Genomic DNA, 24,497 nt, shown 5'->3' with positions numbered 1-24,497 from the left:
AAAAAAAAAAAAAATTTTTTAGTATTGTACCGCATGAAACTTTAAGTAAAGAACTTACAGATTTCATATTTTTAATAATATATATATAATTACTTTTCTTTCCTGTTTTTTTGATATTTCTGTAATATAAGCTTATATAATATGATATATATTCACTTTGTAAATATTATTACTGTGTAGTTGCTAGTTTTATAGCGTAGGAAGGACATGTCTAAATATGTTCCCTCAGAAAATAAAGTCATTATTATTATTATTATTATTGTGTGTTTCAAACACAATGTTATCTGTCCCTAGTCGTGTGGGTGGAGGATTTTTGGAAATGCTCTTATATCTGAGGGAGCGGGAAATGTCTTATCCGTGAAATAGTCTAGGGTGGGGGATTGGGGAAGAGGCGCTTATATGTGAGGGAGGGGTTTTATTTACGTGGAATAGTCTAGGGTGGGGGGTTGGGGAAAGGCTCTTATATGTGAGGGAGGGGTTTTATACGTTGAATAGTCTAGGATGAGGGATTGGGGGAAGGGGTCTTATATGTGACGGAGGGGAGGGGTCTTATGCGTGAAATAGTCTAACGCCTCTCTTCAACTAAATGATGTATAAAAGTGATAAACATGTACAATTCATAAAAGTAACAAAAACTTACATTTCAGGTGGTGGTAGACTGTTTAATTGATGGACTTGTGGCTTTCAATATACGTAGTGTTAAACTTCTAGGATCAAGTAATATGTCTGTAATAAAGTTTGCTGTTTGTTACTATAATAATATGCTCTGACGTGTCCACCCTTTTATATGAAAACTCCGTTATAAAAGTTTATTGAATAGTTACATGTATTTATGAATCACTCAATAATAGTTATTTCTATACATGACTTATATACACAATCAGATTTATAGGACAAATACAATAGGGTTATAATACATGTGGTTATCGTAATATAAAACTTTCATTTATTCGACGTCGGTATAAGTTTTTTTTGTCCAATCCCCCTTGGACTACAGGACTTGGACGATTGGCAGCAAGTAATTAAAGTTTACAGCCATGAACTAAATATAAAAATACGATTTTACACCTGAACGGGGCACAATTTTATTATTAGCGCAGACCACTGGTCAAGGACAACGCACACACCCCACCCCCCTTTACAATCCCTTCCATCTTTATGGGTTTTACTGCGAGAACTTCGCTTTTCTACAAAGTAAGCGGATTCTTTTTCCCTACTTTTATTTAAAATTCTATCGGTATTGAATTCTAGCCAATGAATTAGCTAGACCTCCAATTTTAATTTACATTTATTATGAGAAAGAAGAAGATAGCCCGTCCTCTCTTCTTACGACAGAGAATTTTAATGTCATTTTTCAAAGAATTGTTTTATGTTTTTACGATTGTATTTTAATACGTCGTCATGGTAATGATCTATATTCAAACAACCTGTCAATAACATCATATATAATATATAAAATATAGCTTAGAGAAAATTATATATCAACAAACGGGCTAGAAACAAGTGAAGTAAAATGTTCTATCAACGAGACAAAGTCTAAGTCAGTATTCTCATGTCATTGTGTGTGTGTGTGGGGGGGGGGGGGTCCGCGGTAGCTCAGTGAGTAAGACATTGGCTTGCTAACCTGAAGGTCTATGTTCGATCGGGGAATGCTCACTAGTCCGCAGGTTCATTACTCCACCGATATATATTATTAGGGTAAGGATTAAGTAAGGGTTGGGGATCATTAGTCCACCGATATATATTATTAGGGTAAGGATTAAGTAATAGTTGGGGATCATTAGTCCACCGATATATATTATTAGGGTAAGGATTAAGTAATAGTTGGGGATCATTAGTCCACCGATATATATTATTTGGGTTCGGTTAGGATTAGGTTTATTGATAACCATATTTATAGATTTCTTATAGCGGCGGACTAGTGCACCCGCAGACTAGTGAACCCCTCTCCTTCGATCATGGTACAAATACATCGATATTGTCCTGAGTGGTTCACACTTGTTAGTGGTGTAGAGTGGAGGGCACTTGCAAAGGGCAAGGTATAGTCATTCAGATTGGAATAGACACAGAGGTCCCATGTACACATTTGTGTGCACGTAAAAGAACCCATGACTTGGAATTTGAAATAAGAGTAGGTCTTGCGCCGATCCTGGGCGAAATTTCCCCTCATAGCACACTGTTTGGCGCATGCAAGTGTTCATTAGCCCAATATAAGCAAAACAGCAGGACGTTAAACCCCATTCACATGTGTTAAATATATTGATGTCAACTGTGAACTGTTCATGGATAATACATCAGATTGAAACTTATCTATGCTTACATCATTGTGTGGCGTATGATCTTTTCAAATAGAATCATTTTTCATTGTTTTTGTCGTGACTTACCATCAAAGTTCACCAATATTTCATTCCATAAAGGTTTTGTCATTTTGATGAACATGTATTCAGCATTTAACCCAATTTCATTTCATTTACAATTTATTTTGAATCGGGAATTCCCGGGGATTATAGTTCACTGTAAATTGCACGACCTGAAAATCCCAGAGAATATAAAGGCGTAATAAATATGGCAACGTAATACTAAAAGCGAGCTATTTTAGTTATATGGTTAACGTTTTATTGTGGCTAATAAAACCAGTATTTACGGCTAATTGTTTTAACCAGTATCTGTTCTAATTTGTTAATTACGGTTTACTGATACTGTTTTAACCTGTATATTACGACTAATTGTTTGGGGTTTTTTGTAAACAGTATTTTATTTCATTTGAAAATGGATTGGAGAACAGGCTGGGCCTATGTTGACTCCTCCCCAGAATTTACAAAAATAAGTTTAATTTATGTACATCAAGAACATATAAACATACAAAATATAAAATTATTTGAGATTTAAATATAAACTACACATTTATACATATATACAGTTTTCCGTTCCGTTACTGGCTGTTTCGTACTTAGTTCATTCGTACCTCACTTCGTACCTCAAATTGATTTGTACCTTTTCCTATGTTGTTGAAATCAGTTGAAAGAAATTGAATATGCCGAACCAGAATAAGAATATGCACGAGATTTGTACATCAAATTGATTAGTTCCTTTTCCTAAATCCAACGGCTGCGCTAAATTTATAAAAAATGGCCGCCGAACGAGAATTAGAATACACACGTGATTTGTACCTCAAATTGTTTCGTGCCTTTTCCTATATGATGTTGAAAGAAATAAAAATAAATCTATATGTTGTTGAAAGAAATTGAAATAATAAACTATAACCTGGTGTTGACTATCGAATCCAATCTGCTCAGTGAGTTGTGATTATTGACGACACTTGATTGGTGATTGTTAAAGCAGTTTAAAAAAACGATTGAAAAAGTATTTAATCTGGTGTTGATTATTGAACCCATTCTGCTGACTGGGTTGTGATTGTGATTCGTGATTATTGACGATAATTAATTGGTGGTTGTTAAAGCGGTTAAAAACGATTGAACATACTAAGAATCCCAAATGCGACACGTATTGTATTATTCATTACATAATAAACCTTAAATCAATTTAACTCGCTGTTAGGGGGACTGCATGCTTTCTGATATGATTTGGTAATTTGAGCCTAAAAATAGAACACATTAAGTCTCCAAAAGGTGTCAACGTGTGAAGATGAGTGTCGGCCGACCCGTTTCTTTGATCTGTTATATCATGGACCGTTGTTATATCACGGGGTAATTCTGTTATTGAAAAACCCAACTGCATGAAAATGGCTTTCGATCGTAATCGATGTAAATTTAGTAAAATGCTGAAGCAAATTTAGTTTAAATATATTCTTTGTGTGTGAATAACTACTATTGGGCAGGCTGTGTAATATCAATAAGGAAATTTCTATTATTTTTTTTTAAATGCAACAATTCGCTTTTTGTTATTAAATCATTGTAGCTAATTCTCTTTTTAATATTTGAACAGGCTGTGGTATATGATTTAAATGTTTTATATTCATGTAATTATCAATGCATAAAATTCGCTATTAAATCATCGTAGCTAATGCTCATTCGGCAGCAATTTTTTATAAATTTAGCACAGCCGTTGAATTTGATCGAATCGTTTTATTATGTTTCACCTTTATTTCAATTTCATTCAAACACATTTAGGAAAATAAACTAATCTCGTGCATATTCTAATTATGGCTCGACAGCCATTTTTATAAATTTAGCGTAGCCGTTGGATTTGATCAAATCGTTTCACCTTTATTTCAATTTCTTTTAACAGATTTCAACAACATAGGAAAAGGTACGAATCAATTTGAGGTACGACGTGAAGTACGAAACGGCTCATGTGAGGTACGAATGAACTAAGTACGAAACAGCCAGGTTACGAAACAGCTGACATCCACCAATATAGTAGTGCGGCAGTATATAGACGGAATGATTTGGACGTTAGAAACGTTTTGACAATTTTGAGAAATTATGAACAGTGCTAAAAATGAACTCATTTTGATCAACTAAGAGGACAATCTGGCCATTTAATAAAATACTAATATCTTGAAATTGCTGCTTTAGTAAACCAATAGTTTGGCCTCGGGCACCCGAATGCAAGGACCATACTAGTAGATAATGATAACAATCTTCTAAATGGTGACCACACGCGCAGGCGGGGGGCTATCTGTTAAATGTCTCAAAAACTTATGACCATTTAAATCACTGCAGCCTAATCTCAGTTTACTATGTATTATTTGATTTTTTCTATCTCCAATATAATAGTACTGTGGAATAATATGGTCGTTTTTAATCAAGCTTGAAACAAATGATGAGACAGAATTTGAATTTTGTATTTCGGGTTCCAATGTGTTCCATTCTCTGATCGTCGACGGAATAAATGAATTTGAAAAAATGTTTGTTCTACAAAAGTACTCTTCGAGATTATTACAGTTTCGTAGAAGATATGGTGATTTTTTCTTTAAAATAAGGTTAGAAATATATGAAGAAGCTAGACCATTGATTAACTTATAGAATAATTTTAATTTGTGTCTTCGTCGACGTTCAGCTAATGGAACAAATCCTGTTTCTTTAGAGTTTTGCATGGCTTGTACCTCTAACCGCTCCACAAATAGTCCTTGTGAATCTAACTGTAAAGTTTCTAATTGTGAAACTAATTTGTTTGAACAACCAGCCCAAATTACGCCAGCATAATCAAAATGTGGTAAAATAAAAGAAGTATAGATGATGTTTAATGATTTTCTATTAAGTCGATATTTTAATGATCTAAAACAATTGATGTTTCCCCACTTTATTACAGATATGATTTATATAGACATCCCATTTGCAATTTGGTTGAAAGTTTAGCCCAAGATGTTTATGCTCCGATACTTCTTTTATTTATACAGTGTGGTTTAGTTAAATTTATATTAGTTGAAAAAGTTATTGTTTCAGTTTTTAGGGGGTTGAAAGTTACAAGCCATGTCTTTGACCAGTTGTTAATAGTTATCAAATCATTATTCAGGATAGCCGCGTCGGCCTTTACAATAGTTTTTAATATTTTCCAACTGATATCATCAGGGCCTTTAGCTTTTGAAGTATCTAAACATAGAATGATATATTTAACTTCTTTTGGGCTTAGTACGATCTCTGTAAGAGAGTTTAGACTTTGTTGAAGAACTGGCAAGTTACTATTGTCGTCGTTAAGTTTAGATTGGTTAATAAAAAAAAGTCATTTAGGGCGTGTTAACCAGTATATTACGACTAATTGGTTTTTTTTCATGATCATTGCTACTTTACGTAATTTGCTTTTTAAATGAGACGAAAATCAACCCGTGTTTCACTTTCCTTACCGACACACTTGTCATATAACATATACATGGCTGTTGTATATATGATTCATAAACAACACCAATTAATACAACGGAAACATAGTGTGTAAAGGTTACGGAAATTAATATATTATTGAATATATGAAAGGCTTCTAATTTCTATGGCCTGTTTGACGCATTTCCTGTTTGACGCATTTCCACCTAGTACCATGATAATTGATAATGACTTGTTGACCTTTAACATGCACATGCGCAGATACAAATCACTAAAAATTTACAAAGCCATACACACGGATAACTATAAAATAAATACCAAAATCTGCCATAAAACTGTTTACATTTTGTAAACGAATTTCATATTTTACTATCAAGTTTGTCTAGTTTTTCGGATGGGGCGAAGAACAGATGGTCATAAAAGGTCCTACCCTACAAATACCATATTACTAACCATATTGGGGGTACTACCTGGTGTTACCTTATAAATACCCTATTACTAACCACACTAAGGGTCCTACTCTATAGATACCCAATTACTAATCACACGGAAGGTCATATCCTAAATACCCTATTACTAATCACACTGAGGGTACTACCCTATAAATACCTTATTACTATATACTATAAAATTGTAATAAATGTTTTACATGAATGAATACAATCTACAATTTAAAACAGTACAATAACATTGTGATTCGACAAACTACAAATCACTAAAAGTATAACAATTGCTTGTTGAAAAAGCGTTACTGATATGTTTTTTTCCAATACAGCAAAACCTACTGGACTGTGGTATTAAAGTTATTATTTTTTAAAAATATATCCAAAAAGAATGCGTCTTTTACAAATTTCAATATAACCACAAATGGTTGATTGTTTTGATGCTAAGATAAGTATTAATGGTTTGTATTTGAAAATCTAATTATATAAGCGAAGAATATTATTGGATTGGATTGAAGGATTATAGTTACCATCTTATGGAGATATAAAGTGTGGTGCATTTACGCTTACATAAAGAATTCTTGATCCGCACGGAATTGTTTTAGCCGTGATCATTTTAAATCATGTTTATGCCAAGATGTGGGTAAGTGTTTATTTAACTAGATACCAGAGAAGTACCACGTTTTCATAAATTTTCTGACGACTAACGTACTCTTTAGATAAATTGTACAATATTTATCAGTTCACTAGTTACAATAAAATCATGCATTATAGCTATTTTTATTTATTTATCCTTGGTGCTTCAAATTCAATTTAGGGTGCATCAACATAATATTTAAAAATATGTTTTAAAGCTTTAGGTCATTTTATTATATCTTTCTACCATAAATAATAGCCCGAATTTAGGTATACCAAAAGTTAAAGAAATATAATCAGTTTTTGAGTCATTCAGATATGACTGCCAAAATTGTCATCAGCACGCATGTTTTTTAGGCTAAAGTCTAACCAGAAAACTTAGTGTCCATACATAATAAATATTTTATTCCATTAATCAATTCCATTCCGCCATTGGTTTGTCTTAAACTCGTCATTTGTGTTCATGGGCAACGTTATATGTTTTATCCGTCTAATTTACTATAAAACACCATTCGGTTCGCGTCACGGGTTAACGGCATATTAATAGCTTTATTCACTGAGATGGTTCCTTTACTTATGATTGATTTTTGTATTAATTTACAGAGGTTAAAAGTTTAAATGGAAATATTTAGCACCTTCTTGTTAAACCGTTGAAAGATTTGAATTGATAAAATTTAATATAAATTCTGTCAAATATGCTGTAAATGAAGCTAAACTCAGATTTGATGAACTTGACTCCCTTAACTGGTCAAATGATATGTATAATGATAAAAACAATGTTAATGGAAATAAACTCAGAACCTATAGACAATTTAAACACATCCGAATAACCGAATCTTATGTAACAAACCCTAAGATAACTCGTCACCAACGACGGTTAATCAGTCAGACCCGTAGTGGCTCGTTACCAATTGCTATAGAAACGGGTCGTTACAGTAAACCTCCCATACTGTTAGAAAATCGGCTATGTAATTATTGTGACCAGAACGAAATTGAAAATGAATTCCATGTGATAATGAAATGTAAAGCATATAATGATATCAGACGTGAAATCCTTGCAGACTTTGTAAACAATACAAGTCCAAATTATGATGAATATTCATATGAGCTCTTTTTGATGATCATGTCCGATGACTACGCACAAACAAGTTTAGGTAAATTTCTAGAACAGATGTATTACAAACGAAAACAGCTCTCCGTCTAACCGTAAACATTTCCCCATACCGTATTCTATGATATATTTGTCTTTGATTTTGTTTTATAATAAGCGATTCTTCGTGTCAACATACCCTGGTTGTTGCACGTTTTAATTATGTATATTATGTATTTTATTATGTATGTCCGGACATTTTACACTAACATATAGTATTTAACAGCAGTGTCTCGTAGGCCAATATTGGCCGGAAATCTTAATGCACCCTGTACTGAATTTTATATATTGATATATCTTATGATTTGTGACACTTTAATAAATAAATAAATAAATTTAAAGTTTGGATTAAGGTTAAGTGATTGTAGGCCAAAAATGCCGCTGACAGTGTGTATAAGGGTGTTAAAGATTAAAAGTTATTCCCTACAAGGTGGTTCTACGGTGTGTTCCCTCTTAGCCGGCAGACTGTTAATCCTCTGACACTCTGATTGATCTTAAAACTATAGTCTGTTTAAAATTAGTCACTCAAGAACTGTTCACTAGTGTTCAGCGTTAATGAGCTCTTAATAAAATTTATTGACCAACTAATTAATGACATTTTGAACACAGTTCATGCCGGCGTTATGATTTCAAACATGAATTCAATTCAGTATATTAATATAAATAGATGGTCGATCTGTGTCGAAATTATATTTATTTTAAAATGGCAAACGTTCAGGTTAATATTTGCTTTATCTCCAATAATCGATTTGGCCGATATTTTATACACAATAGTTACAAGTTCAGTATAGAGTCAAGCAGACCAAATGCCGTCCATTGGAAATGTTCAACAAAAACTTGTTATTTAATAAATATTAAATTTGTTAAAATCAATATATTTTTATATGTGTAAGCTATTTAATGTTATTTAATAAAAGTTAAATTTGTTAAAATCAATACAGTTTTAGTCTTAAAAAAGATATGGACTATAGTTTATAACACCATTGTTCTAGGATTAACTCTGGATTAGCGGCAAAATTTGACATCAAAGCTTGCCGGCTAAGTGGGAACACCCCGCTTCTACGGTTCTTGCCATACAATTCAGCTGTGAAATAACACAATTTCTTTCCTGATGTGTACAACAATAAAACTATTTCAATTTCAAGTTGTCTAAACCAGGGTGTTGTGATGTATGCATCTAAGTGTTTTGACCACCTGAAAAATTTACTTAATTTTATATAAAAAAACTTATTAGAATCTTAGGATGATTTAAACAAAGGCACAAGACCGGTTCCAGATTCAATAATACATATAGCAAGTATAACAAACCTTTAAACAATGATACGTTCACTATTTCGGGTATTAGACTAATGTCTGATATTGTGGATAATACTAAGCCTAGGTTAACATCTTCAAAACATATTATCAATTTAATTCAAGCCTACTGGTCTAAACGCAGATATAGCACAATTATTAGATAAAACGAATTAATTAAGTTAAGCATTCCCCAATCATGGGTGAGAAAAAATCAAACCAACTTGAATATAACAACAATTTCTTCCACCAACACGAGCCACGTGATAGATGATGAATGAATTTGTGACACCGAATCAATTAACATCTAAGTGTTGTTATCAAAAATGTCTCAGCTCTAAATTTGTAAAACTTATTTGTTTAAATTATTGGGAAAAGAATGGTTTCTTGTGTAATTTTCCTATCATCTAGAAAATCGTTTTTTGTATTTTTAAAAACCCTAAATGTATTGACTTAAATTATAAAATTTTACATAATATATTATGGTCAACGGAAAAGCTATTTAAGATAGGTAAAGTAAGTGACGAATATTGCCCGGTTTGTACATAATTGAACGAAGATATTCAACATTTACTAGATGTCATTATTAAACAGATTTTAAACTTCTAATTAAGAATATAATGAAAATAAATATAAGTAGTAATGAATTAGAAGTAGTAGTTGCTGTTTATTAACCTCTCACCAGTTATAAATACATCACATTCAAAAAATATAATATACTAAGAATTAAAAGAAACTGCCATTCATTAAGAATTAGGAGAGACGAGATGTACATTATATAGACACAAATAAATAAGCATAGTAAAATACAAATAATAGAAAAACACACATACAATGTGAATTTTAAAATTTACATCTACACTAGGCTAAAAATAGGAACCCAATCACGAACATGGGTATAAAGTTTGCCTCCGTCTTTTTAAAATATCGCAGCAGGTTTTGGCACTCAACTTAACTACTTCGTCACTGGACAGAATAAAAGACATTTTATCAGAGCTATTAAAAGACGCATCCTGTATAAAAGTGAATAAAACATTCCTAAAATCGCTATATAATTCGCATTCTAAAAGACAATGTTCTTCATTTAGGCACTGTAATTTTATTTGGTCTCAAGCGGTCAAGTAAAACTCCACTAATAGAGTTATGTAATATTATTATGTGTACAATACGATTAGCTATATATAATAGATAATATATACTGCGTAAACATCTACGAAAAGAATGAGAGTGCTAAAGATTTTATTTTAAAATTTTAAGCCTTCCGGGTTAATTGATGAGATAAGCACCGATTTTTAACTTTAAATAAAAGAAACAAACAGTCTAATTTACTATAAAACACCATTCGGTTTGCGTCATGGGTTAACGGCATATTAATAGCTTTATTCACTCCGATGGTTCCTTTACTTATGGTATATTTTTCGAATTGCTTTTTGTATTTATTTACAACGGTTAAAAGTTTAATTGGAAATATTCTAAATATTTTTCTTTATATGATTTGCTTAGTCATAACATGTCTTAGAGGACTACACAACAATGCAATTTGTGGTTGTAATCATTTATTTAGCACCTTCTTGTTAAATCGTTGAAAGATTTAAAGTTTTGATGATATTGTTATATAGTCGTGAAAATGTGGGATCCTAATATCCAATATTTGAGACACAATGAACGTGTACCATATCGTTCCGGGCGAAAAATCAAGGAAAAATTACAATGCGACAGTAAATATAGGAATGGCTGATTCACAAATGATAAAATAATTATAATAAAAACGTTTAGATAGAACGGCCGTTCACTTTGGACTGTTCCCGTATTTCGCCGAACATCATTGATTAGAAATTACAATTATTAATTGATTAGAAATACAAAATGACATAATGACAAAAAATGACATTATTTATTACCCATTTTGACTGTATATTCTTGATACTAGTGCACGAATATTCTATTTACTAATGATTAGAAATATCAAAGTAATAATTTATGAACTATTTAAATGTTCAAATAACATCCTAAGTATTATTATATCGTCAAGTTTAAATCACAACCTTATTCGGTGATTATAAATTTATGGAACTTATAACCTTAGCTGAATCCACACAAGACAGATACAATACTGTGATAATTGTTGATTTACATTTCGGCGCCAACCGGTTGCCCTTCGATACATACAATCAAAGGTTATTTAAATTCAGAGAATGGTGTCCGATTGGTTCTTTGCTTATTAATCGTTTGGTTTCTTTCAATTAAATATAACGTACGCGTCCAACTATACTTTACCTATCTTAAATAGCTTTTCCGTTGACCATAATATATTATGTAAAATTTTATAATCTAAGTCAATACATTTAGGGTTTTTAAAAATACAAAAAACGATTTTCCAGATGATAGGAAAATTACACAAGAAACCATTCTTTTCCCAATAATTTAAACAAATAAGTTTTACAAGCTGAACAGAACCAAAAAAGGTCGATACTCGACTGCTTAGTTATGTATCACTCTAAAATCTTGGGCGGGCAGGCCGGGGATCCAATAAAATTGTAAGATCCGTAATGAATTTAGAATAAACTATATTAAATTACTAGTTCACAGGTGTAATAAAAATCTTATTTGAAGTTGATAGTTATTTATTTTTAAATGTCAAAGCGCATGGTTAGATTAATTAAACCATGAACAGTACATACGATATTTTGGTTAGTTTATTTGTCGGATCTGGTGTCTCTATATAGCAAGACACGAATGTGTTGTTTATCGGGTCGGAGAGTTTTGATAATTGTTTGCCGTTCATTAAAGATAATTTGGACAATGTTATGGCAGCATCAACATGATTCATCTTTGTGAAAATTAAGATTTCTTTTATTTTTTTGGAAAATAAAACCAGTCCAAACTATATTATAATCAGAGAAATGTTAAAACAAAGAAATAGACAAGACAAGAATACAGGTCATCACATATATTATTATCGCATTATTGATGTCCATGTCTCAATAATTAAACGTTTTAATTAAATTTTAATGTATGAATTGTGTGCTTTATTTTCCATTTAATTGACAATTAAATGCACGTATATATAGCCTTGCTCCAATAATGACATTTTGTGCAATGTTATGGGGTTTCAAAAGAAATATAGCCAATGCTATAGTCAAGTTATTTTTCTACAGTAAATATAAAAAATAAACTGACGTATTGGAAATATTAAATTTTATACTTTTGTGAATAATAATAATATATTATTTGTTGTGTTTAGTGGTTCTTCTTTTGCATATGTTAGATTAGATAAACACCAATTTCTTGACTGCGATATCAATTAGTTGGACGCGTACGTTATATTTAATTGAAAGAAACCAAACGATAACACAGTATTGTATCTGTCTTGTGTGGATTCAGCTAAGGTTATAAGTTCCATAAATTTATAATCACCGAATAAGGTTGTGATTTAAACTTGACGATATCATAATACTTAGGATGTTATTTGAACATTTAAATAGTTCATAAATTATAACTTTGATATTTCTAATCATTAGTAAATAGAATATTCGTGCACTAGTATCAAGAATATACAGTCAAAATGGGTAATCAATCAATAATGTCATTTTTTGTGATGGTTGGTTGATTAGAATCCTTGATAACGTTGACCTATATAGGTGTTAAGTAACATCTGTCGTGTTGTGATACCTGATCGGGGCCATAAATTAATTAAGAACGCTGTGTGTGTGACATAGTTTTACTTGACGTACGCTTCCACCTAACTGATATCGCAGACAAGAAATTAGCGTTTATCTAATCTAACATATGCAAAAGAAGAACCACCAAACACAACAAATAAGCCATTAAGTAAAAAAAGGCATACAATTTCATATTTCCAATACGTCAGTTTATTTCTTATATTTACTGTAGAAAAATAACTTGACTATAGCATTGACTATGTTTCTTTTGAAATCCCTTAACATTGCACAAAATGTCATTATTGGAGCAAAGTTATATAAACGCGCAGCGATGAATTTGTCGGCTCATTACATTAAGTAAGCCAGAATAAATCCATATTGGGTATTCAGAACTAAACAGGCTTCAGTTATACGAATGATATTTTTCTATATATTTAGATCGAAATTAAGCCTCAATATTTCGATATCTACACCCGTAATAAATGGAAAACTTAGTTGCACTTACTTGGCATTTAATTGCTTTATGTAAGAATAGAGCTTTATAAGACCGGAAATACAATACACAATAAATCTGCATAAGATGGTAGCCATAACCCTTCAACCCAATCCCCTAATTAATTATACACTCCACCCCTTCATTCACGATTGACAGCATAACGGTGTTTAATGCTGATCATCTAAATTATCAAATGATATTCCCCGAAGCAGTAACTGATAAGGGCGTTGTTTAAACATATATCTTAATATTTTTCTCTTGTATAATTTGATTTTCAAATACAAACCATTAATACCCATCTTAGCATCGTGTATGACAGTGTGCATCAAAATAATCACTTATTTGTGGTTATATTTAAATTTGTAAAGACGCGTTCTTTTGAATTTATTTCTAAAAAATAATAACTTAAATACAACAGAAAAACATAGTCCAGGAGGTTTTCTGGATTGGAAAAAAAACGCATTAGTAAAGCTGGTTCAACAAACAATTGTTATACTTTTAGTGATTTGTAGGGCGTCAAATCCCAATGTAATGGTACTGTTTTAAATTGTAGATTTTACTTTTTATTTTATTCATTGATGTAAAACATTTATTACAATTTTATAATAAAATGTATAAAACACTGAACTTATGGAAAATGCAGTATCATAATACAGATATGTGACGAGAAGCTAATATAAATAGGGATACCCTATAAAAGTTTACCATAGTTTACCGTAATCGAATTGTTTACTGTCCTCGTTACATGGATTCAAATCACAGATCCACCCAAGCTAGAAAACTACAAATCCGAAGATTTTTGTATATAAAATATTCACTTTCCATTCAATAAATATTCCAGTCATCTATTTTTGGAATTGGGGAAATTCATTCTCTTTTCCCCGTACATACAGATTGCCGTGTTATTTCATATTGAAACTAAACAGCATGTAATCAAAGAACGCTTTTATCCGCCATATTTAATATTAACACGTGACATTGTTATGTTTTTTTCGCTTGGAGAGCGTTTATTATACACGATAGAACTCCAGTATAGTAAACCATAACTATGGACAATATCATGTCCCAAATAAATAATCAAATTTGTAGATCGGCAATTTGTCACGTGATGGTCCGAACATTATTTGTATGGCTCAATTTGTTGATAGCAAATACCGCTAATAATTATCTTAGATAAAAAAAAAAACACCCTTAGTAAACGAGGCAATTTTCCCCGGCCTCTTTTCGATATTTGAAATATTTTTTGTGTGTTTTCTTTGTTTAGTTCGATATTAAGTAGTCGTTCCCATTTTTCTATTGATGTCGGTTTTTGAAGTTTATTTGGGATTAATGTGTTGTAGATATTTTTACTTTTTATTTTTGATAGATCTTTATTATAAATCGTTTCAATTATTTTTTTTAAATATTCATATAGATTAGGGTTTGGAGTTTCTGGGTCATTTATGACTTGTTGATTGTTATATAATATATTTTTAGATACAGATTTAATTGATGACTTTAAGCTTCTAATAATTAAATTATTTGCATTATTTCTTATATTTATAATATCTGTGGCAAATTTTAAATCATTATTCTTAAATAATGTATTATTATATATTGATGATTTATTAATTTTAATGTGTTTGTTATTTCATATGACCTGATTTTTCAATGGTATTAGGTAAACAATATGTGTCGTGAATATATCGTGCCAATGATTAAAAATTTGTTTATTAAATGGAGAAGATATTGGAATATTTTTTTCGTAATTACACATTGGTAGTATTTCACCATTATATTTTTCCAAGATGTATCGAAAGGGTATTTTCCATGTTTGATCAATTGATGTTGTTAGGTTTTTGATCCAAAAGATACTTCGACATTTTAGGAATTCGTTGAATCATGTTTAGGCCTCCGTTTTCAATATTTTGTGTTATAACATTTCTTTTAATTTTGTCACGACCGTTCCAGAGAAATTTATAAATTAATGCATTAAATTGATTCTTAATGTTTTCTGGCGTTTCTATTGACATTATGGGAAAGATTATTTTCGATAGGTAAAATGTTTTAATGATTTGTATTTTTCCCATGAGGCTTAGATTTCGCTCTTTCCAAATATTTAGTATCTTTATAATTTCATCAATTTTTACCTGAAAGTTTTTTTGTGTTGATACACTTTGATTGTTCTAGGAACAAATGCCACAACTTTTAATTTCGTCCGAGAAATGTTAAAATCCAATATTGTTTAAACTGTGTGCGGTATTGTTACTTGAGAAGTTCAGGTTCATGATTTCTGATTTTAGTATGTTTATTTCTAAACCAGATATTTTACTGTAAAGTTTTATTATTTCAAATAAATGTCTCGCTGATTTAAAGTCTTAGTAAAACTGTCAAGTCGTCTGCAAATGCTGCTAATTTTATTTCTGCTTTTGCGAATATTATTCCTTTTATTTCTCTATTTAAACGTATATTGTGAAACAGAATTTCTATAACTAAAATGAACAGATTGCTAGACATTGGGTCTCCTTGTCTCACTCCTCTTTTAATTTGGAATGTTGGTGTTGTAAAGCCGTTATTAATGATATAACCTGTTATGTCCGAATATAGAGTCTCTATCCATCGTATATAGTTTTTTTTAAAGCCCAGAATAATTAAAGTCCGCATCATAAATTTATGTGATATACTGTCAAATGCTTTTTGAAAATCTAAAGCTAATAATAATCCTGTAATTCGTTTTTGTTTTGCTAAATGAATGCTATCGTCTATAAAGCGTATATTTTCTTGTATATGCCGACCAGGGACAAATGCAGTTTGATTTGGATGTATGAGGTGATTTAGGAAAGGTTTGATACGATTAGAAAGAACTTTACTTAATATTTTTTACATCGACATTTGTTAGGGTCGCCAATTTTCCAAATTTGTTTTGTCCTTATTGTGTTTAGGTAATAGTTTAATTAATGACTGTCTTTGAGAGGTAGATAGTTTATTGTTTTCGAAACTGTATTTAAAAGATGCTAAAACATATTTATTTATATGAATCTAGGAAAAAAAACACAGGAAAAAAAGTCACAGTAAAAAAGTCACGGTAAAAATGTCACAGGAAAAAAAGTCACAACTTATATATATTGTATTGTAGAGTGAGTATATCCTTGCACCTTTAAGTTATTTGTCTTTGAGTTAATTAGGTTTGGTTAATAGATCGTGGGTAAATTGTATTTAATCATGAATTTATTATAAAGCTGTTTGTATGTAGGTATTCTTGTTAGGTCTGTACTGTTACTCTACATTACCTTGCTGCAAACACTATACAAACAGATTGGCTCTTTGATCAGTGCTGTGGGTTGATCTGTTGTCTTTGTTAAATTTTAAGCCACTTATTGTGTTTGTTTAATAAAGTAATTAGATCCAATGGCTTCTACATGCAAATTATATATAACGCTATGTATGTTATTGTTTATATACTTGTCTACGATATCACCTTAGGTGGAAGTGGACGTAAAACTTCAAAAAACTAACTAACTAATTGTTTATATTGTTATTGAATTTGAGATGTAATAAAAAAACTGTGACTTTTTTTCCTGTGTTTTTTTTTACCTAGGCAAATTTGTGACTTTTTTACTGTGACTTTTTTTCCTGTGACTTTTTTTCCGCGCACCATTTATATTTGGCCAGAATGCTTCGTAGAACTCAATACTTAGACCGTCATTTCCTGGAGATTTATTCTTTTTAAAACATGATATTGCGTTTTTACATTCGTAATTACTTATGTCATATTCTAATGTTTCTGCCTGATATTCGTAGTCAAATGTATCATAATTGTTTATGTTAGATGATTGACATTTCTCAGAATATAGATTTTCATAAAAAAGATCGAACTTCATTTAAAATGCATTTTCTGTCAGTAACTGATGTATTTCCGTTTATAGTAAATCTATTAATAGTTGTTTTTTGACTCCTTTGTTTTTATAAATTTAGAAAGTAACAATTTATTTTAGTTCTTAATTGAATACCTTCTACTTCACGGGTCAATATATTGTTAAGATTATTTTTCACATTATTATATTCGTTATAGGTATCCAAGCAATTTGAGTTATTATTCAATTTAGATTCTAGTGTTTCTAGTTCAGTTTTTATTTTAGTTTTTAGTGAGTGTCTAATTTTGGCCTTTTCTTTACTGTATTTAATGGATGTTGTTTTAATTTTAAATTTAATGTAATCCCAGAGGTCATTTTTGTCTTCTTGGTTGAAGTATTCTTTTTCCCATTCTAAGACTGAATCAATTATTAATTTTTTGTAAGTTTTGTTTTTGGATAGTGATGAGTTGTATATCCATAGCCCTGGTCCCTTAGGCAATAAGTTAGTGTTTATTCTTAAATTAATTCCGGAGTTGTGCTGCATTTTTGTATACAGTCTTGCCAATAGTCTGAAATAAGCCAAAAATCAATTCTACTCTGTATTAGTGGATTTTTTTGACGCAATGTATAACATTGTTTCGTTTGGTTTCTTATTCGATAAATGTCTACTAAAGTTAGATCATCTATTAGGTCTCGTATAGCTTGTAATCCCTTCTTTTTGATTTTATAGTTACCACCGCTACGGTCTAGTTTGTGGTCAAGAACATTGTTGAAATCACCTCCTACAATTATAGATGTATATTGGTCCGTGTCATTCATGTATGTATGTTGTATATCTTTAATATTTTTGTAGTACAGTTCCTGGTCGTGATCTGAATTTGGACTGTATGTATTGAACAGAATGTATTTTTTATTTTCGATTTCTACTGTCAAAATATTAAAATATCCGTTTTGGTCTGAGTAGTGATTTGATGTAGTAATATTGTTATTATTTTTAATTAGTATGGCAGTACCGGCTGAGTTGCTTCGTGAGTGGGAAAAAAACATTTCGGATCCCCCATTCCATTGTTCAGATCGATTCATCTAGGATAATACTATGAGTTTCTTGTAGAAAAATTATGTCATAGTTTAAATCTTTAAGCCAATGAAAAATGTTTTTGCGTTTGGTCGAATCTCGTAAACCTCTTATGTTATTTGATAGAATGTTCAGAGTCATCTATATGTATATTAATACAGAATTTGTGTCTTTTTAGTTTAAAGATAATTTTTTTTAATGTATATGTATAGTAGATAGCTATTTATGTTTACTACGTACCATAAAATTTTGTAATATGTTATTTGTATAGTTTGTATAAATGTATATTTTATTTTGTAATATATATATCTACTAACATTGAATGTGGTTTTTTTTTGTTGTTTCCGGAAATGTATCGATTACTAATGTATACTGATGTCCAAAAGAAAGTATACACACTAAAAGTATGACTAAGTTTTGATTAGATTAAAAACATTTGATAAAGCATTACTGAGTTTGTCTCTTCCGTCCAAACTCAACATTTCTAAGCAAAATAAAAATGTGAAACAAATTGACATTCTACCCAAATACCGTATACCATGGAAAAACGACTTTGGTTGATGCAGCACAAAATGCACAGTGTATACTTTCTTTTGGACATTAGTATATGTATCAATGGTATGCATGTCTTGTAGGAGTACGCATTTGGATTGACCTAGTGTTAGATACATTTATCACTTATTTACAATATTTACAAATTGAGTTGGTTTTTAATAAGAAATGGTGTTTGTTTTTACTACAAATTATGAAAGAATACATTTTAGTAATTGCATGTGTAAGGTAGTTGGTAGAGTAATAAAAAGGCTATATATTGCTATTTATTTGGGGTATTTAGCGAGTTTAGCCTACATAAACATGTCCAATATACAGTGGCAGCCCTTGGCAAAGGAATTCATGAGCCAAATAGTTCGCCAAATCAAGAAACATTTTGGATATGTTTTAGTCAATTTGAGTTTTTCTTATTTTTTCACATTGTTTATGTATAAGGTGCACAAATTGCTTTAGCCAAATTTTTGCCAAATCTGATTTTTTTTTTAGCCAAAATAGAGCAGTTGATAGCCATTGGCGATTGTCTGGGGAGATCACTGCCCATATATGTATAATACAATTTTATACATGAATATGTCTGAGGTCTTAAATGCAAAAATAAAGGGGTTGATTAGAGACAAACATTAAAGGGAAATCAGGTATTTTGGTTAGGGTCATACAGTATGGTGTTTTACAGTTCAAAATACATTGGCTAGAGTAGATTATATAAATTAATTATAGAGGGATATATTGGCTGAATCTCCAAAGTTATTTGAGTATTATCTCTCATTTTTGGCTGCAGATAGTTTATACTGAAGATCGTCATAAAGGTCTATTTTGACTTTCACTTTGTTTACTGCTTTTGCATATATTTGTCCGTTAAAGTAGCATGCTTTTTCGCACAGGTCTGTGTTGTTGGCTCTATTTATTAAAGTAAGGTTTTTCTTAGTGATATCGTCGTAGCATTTTATACCTTTTTCAGATAATTGTTTTCTTTTCATCATAATTTTGCGTTTAATATCGGTGTTCGATAATTTCACTAATGTTGTGACTGGTTTGTTTCTGTCTCTGACTGGAAGTGGGTGAATGGCTTGAATTTCTTCAGATTTAATGGAAATGTCGACACACCTTTGTATAGACTGCATGAATACTTGTTTATCATCAAGGGCGGGTTGTTTTGTAAACCTAGCACACGAATATTGTTTTTGCGTGAGTATTGCTCATTGTAGTTGGCCATTCGTATTGCTTCGTCCGTCCTTAACTTTTCAAGCTCGTTGATCGTTAGTTTTTTATTTTATTTTTTTAAAATTTCGTTGTCTTTTAAAGTTTGGTCCAATTTTTCATGTATCGAACTAAATTCCTCGCGAAATGTTTGTACAATCGATGAAGTAATATCACTTACTATAGATTTTAAGTCCTATTTTGTAAGCATACAATTTTTCATTTCAATCAATTTATACTTCCATATTTATACTTATGTCTTCTTCAGATTGCGACGAATTTTCTCGTGGCTCCTGTTGTATTTAAGGACATTGTTATCTCTTGTTGTGTAGATTCTTTTTAGTTCACTGGCTGTTTGACTTGTTGTTATTACATGTCACTCATTAATGAGGTCATGTACATTTGTCAACTTAAATATAATATTAATCACCTTCTAAGTGTTTTTAAACATTAAGATTATGTCCATATGTTATTCACAGTGTTTTAAAACAGTGTCCTTGTAAACTTTTAAATGTTTAAATCACGTTTAATTCAACTTTTAAACAGATTTTCTGCTTACACATTTCGTGTGATGTTCTCATGCGGCCATCTTATAAAATGAATTGATATTGCTGGATTTCGTTGATTCTGCGTCCATTTTATTTGATGTGTGCAATGCTTATGTGGAAACCTGTTTAATGGTTTCATTGGTACCGGAAGTGACATAAGTTCAAGGGTAACGTGGCACCAGTGAAACCCGTCATTACTGGTTCGCAGTTCTAGTTATTATTATTATTTTATTATTATTTAATACATTTATATATTTCTAGTTATTATTATTATTATTATTGTATTATTATTTTATTATTATTTAATACATTTATATATTTCTAGTTATTATTATTATTATTGTATTATTATTTTAATATTATTTAATACATTTATATATTTCTAGTTATTATTATTATTATTGTATTATTATTTTATTATTATTTAATACATTTATATATTTCTAGTTATTATTATTATTATTGTATTATTATTTTATTATTATTTAATACATTTATATATTTCTAGTTATTATTATTATTTTATTATTATTTAATACATTTATATAGCGCATCTTTCACCGAAGTGTTCAGATGCGCTGAAATAATAACAAAGTAAAAATACAATTTATAATAAAAAAGAAGTCCCTAAAACAGGCTTTGAAAGGCTTATCGTTTTCATTTTAAAGGTCATTGATGAACACCCACTTTATTTCAAATATTTTTCACAACTGAAAATAGTGCTTATTTATTATTATTCACCCATTTGTTAGCTAAGCAGTGATTATAACTGTTGTCAATTTCAATATGTAGTCAAAATTATCAATCAAAACATTTTGGATGATAAGCTGATTGAGATGTAAGAGAGAGAGAGAAATTGTGTTTAACGTCCACTCGACACAAACTAGGTCATTTCGGGACTAACATATGGTTGAATTTTATTTACATAATTCGCTTGCGCGTAGGGGTGTTTAGCAGTGGGAGGAAACCGGAGGACCCGGGGAAAACCAACGAGGTTGGACAGGCGACCCTACTCCTAGTCACGTACAACCGGGGATTCGAAACCACGCCAGTCGACTCAATGACAGACTTAATGATACAGCGCGCGCACGCTAACCATTCAGCCACCCCCCCCCCCCGATTGAGATGTAACATTGACACAAAAGTGAAGTGTTAAATATGAAAATATTCCATTTGTAAATTTGTAAATTGTTTTATAAATAAAGTTTATAAAGTGTCATGTTACATCTTGCATGAAAAAATGCCCATAAATAAGGATTAACCATTTAATATTCATATCAAAACTATATTAATTATAGACACATTTCTGTGTCTCTTCCATGCACCAAAGGGAATAAAGTTTTCAATTTCTGTATTGGAATAAAACATTTTCAAAGATGAACACGGTGTCTAATATTACGTCTCTTAGGACTACTTCCATTTAAATATGTAATTATTTCAAATTCTGCAATTAAGAATGCTCAAAATAACTTATTTCAGGATCAGACAAGATCAGGGGAAAATTTTAAAGTATAAATTATGGAGATAGCATTTGTTTTATTTTTTGAAAATTTATGACAAAGACGTGACACGTATTTCATGACACCAAATACAATGTTCGCCTTCCTATGTATGTTCACTGGACAATCAAAGCACCATAAAGAAGGTTGACGTCATTAAACGTCAGTGTCCAGTGAGAGTCGAGAATGGGCAACATCCCAGTTTCCGGGGTTTTTCAGACGAGTTTCCTATGTGAGTGAATCAGTGACAGTGTTATAGCGCCACTGTCCGGGCAAAATGTTTCTCGTAGCGTAATATGCAAAACAACTAGGACGCTAAACCCCATTTTATTTTTAAGGTTAACAGGATTGTGACGATTTTAACAATTTGGTTTTTCTTTTACAAAGCGTGACAAAATCCGTCACATCTAACGGTAAATTTTTCCAATTTGAAATGTTTTTTGTTAATCACTTGGTTTGATATTTGCTTACAATGTTTGTGTTGTTTGTGTCTTTTCCGTTCGGGTTTGTGTGGGATTCGATATAAGAGTAGGCCGTAGTGTCGCTGTCCGGCAAAATTTCCCTTATAGCACACTTTCTGGCCAGAGGTCGCAGTCACGCAAAAATCCGCGTATTTCACGCATTTTTTTCAAAATAAACGCAAATATTGACGGACGCTGCGTAATTTACACGCAGAAAATTGCCCCGACGTGAGAATAATTAGATTATTCTATGTCGTAGTTTGTACAATTTATGTGCTTCACCCGGCATTTACACACCTCTACTGCACGTAGTTGTTGTTGTTCTTAGTGTTTAACGTCCGCTTCCACCGAAGGTGATATCGCAGACAAGGCACGTAGTCTCCGTAGTTCTTTTTATACATACTCTTATTTCATTCATTAGTTCATTGCAGTAAGCCTACGTAGCTATCCTATTGGATGCAATAAAGCGCATTTCATACACGACTTGGGATTGGCTAGAATACGATATACTGTTTACATTCAGCCAATCAAATGTTGGCTTTCATAGCAATAGTTTTCTCTGTACTTCCTGTCGAAGTGAAAGATTGAAATGACTGTGCCGTCAACCATAGACATGCCGTTAACCTCCAGTCATCATTAGACTAAATACAGCAGGCATATCAATGAAATAAGGACGCTTAAAATAGGGTTGTTCACAAAACGACTTTGCATCTTCTATATTGAGTATTTTGAGAGGCTCTAAGTCACGCAGATGTAGAGGGCAAAAACGCAAAATTTTGGAATGTCTGCGTATTTTTACGCAACTCGAAATTGATCCACTGCGACCTCTGTTTCTGGCGTATGCCCGTCTTCATTAGCTCAGGTCGGAGCAGAACAGTAGGACGTTAAACCCCATTTCATTTCTATAAGAGCTATCAAAGTGGATTTTATTTTACTTCCTTCATCAGCCATATTGGATCTCTTCAACCCGTCGGGGGGTTGGATGGCTGAATGGTTAGCGTGCGCGCGCTGTATCATAAAGTCTGTCATTGAGTCGACTGGCGTGGTTTCGAATCCCCGGTTGTACGTGACAAGGAGTAGGGTCGCCTGTCCAACCTCGTTGGTTTTCTCCGGGTCCTCCGGTTTCCTCCCACTGCTAAAGACCCCTATGCGCAAGCGAATTATTGAAATAAAATTTTAAAAAACATATGTTAGTCCCGAAATGGCCTAGTTTGTGTCGAGTGGACGTTAAACCCCATCTCTCTCTCTCTCTCTCTCTCTCTCTTCAACCCGTTCCATTTCAGGGGTAAGACGTGAAGACAAAACACCTTTCTTGTTTTAGATCGGTGGACGTTTTTCGCTGGCTAGTTCGCTACCGACGGTAGTGAGACCATTCTGATTATAGTAGGCCTGAGTTGGTATAATAAAAAAGATATTACATTATAATAAATAATAACTCACCCGTTCGATGTAATAAACACGATAGACAGGTTGATAATGCACACGCAAGCAATCCGTGTCAGAATTAAGTCGGTCTGTGATATTATAGTGTCAGTAATTTCTATTGGATATTATAATTAAACGGAAAGTAAATTAATGAATCATAGTGATAGAAATAAATACTATAGCCTATGGGTGGAAATGACAGACTAAGCAATAGGATATGAATAACTATAACAGACTATGATTTGTATTGGGTGATATGATAAACAGGACATATTAAATACTAACGATTCTGTTAATCTCTATAAACCTTTAATATATTAGAGAGGTTGGGTGGTGTAGGGGTATAACATGTGCTTGTGGAACCATCAGGTCTGACATTGAGTCAAGTGGCAAAAACCTCTACACACAAGCGAATTATTGAAATAGAATTAAACCATATGTTAGTCC

The 24,497-nt window shown here is 31.6% G+C and overlaps 1 protein-coding gene across 1 annotated transcript in view; it reads right to left on the bottom strand.

Annotated features, from left to right (window-relative positions):
• LOC130010524 (uncharacterized) overlaps positions 1 to 24,135 on the bottom strand; it is a 243,736-nt gene extending 219,601 nt beyond the window's left edge. The window contains exons 1-2 of the mRNA XM_056098981.1: positions 24,066 to 24,135; positions 641 to 726 (exon numbers count right to left, since the gene is read on the bottom strand). The gene's annotated coding sequence lies outside the window, so the exon portion shown is untranslated. The remainder of the gene's footprint in view (positions 1 to 640; positions 727 to 24,065) is intronic.
• Between the last annotated feature and the right edge of the window lie 362 nt (positions 24,136 to 24,497).

Source organism: Patella vulgata, chromosome 2 (assembly GCF_932274485.2).
Source record: "Patella vulgata chromosome 2, xgPatVulg1.2, whole genome shotgun sequence".
In the NCBI taxonomy this organism is placed as follows: Eukaryota; Metazoa; Mollusca; class Gastropoda; family Patellidae; genus Patella; species Patella vulgata.
Note: the sequence above shows the minus strand (reverse complement) of the source record. Positions and strands in the feature narration are given on the sequence as shown.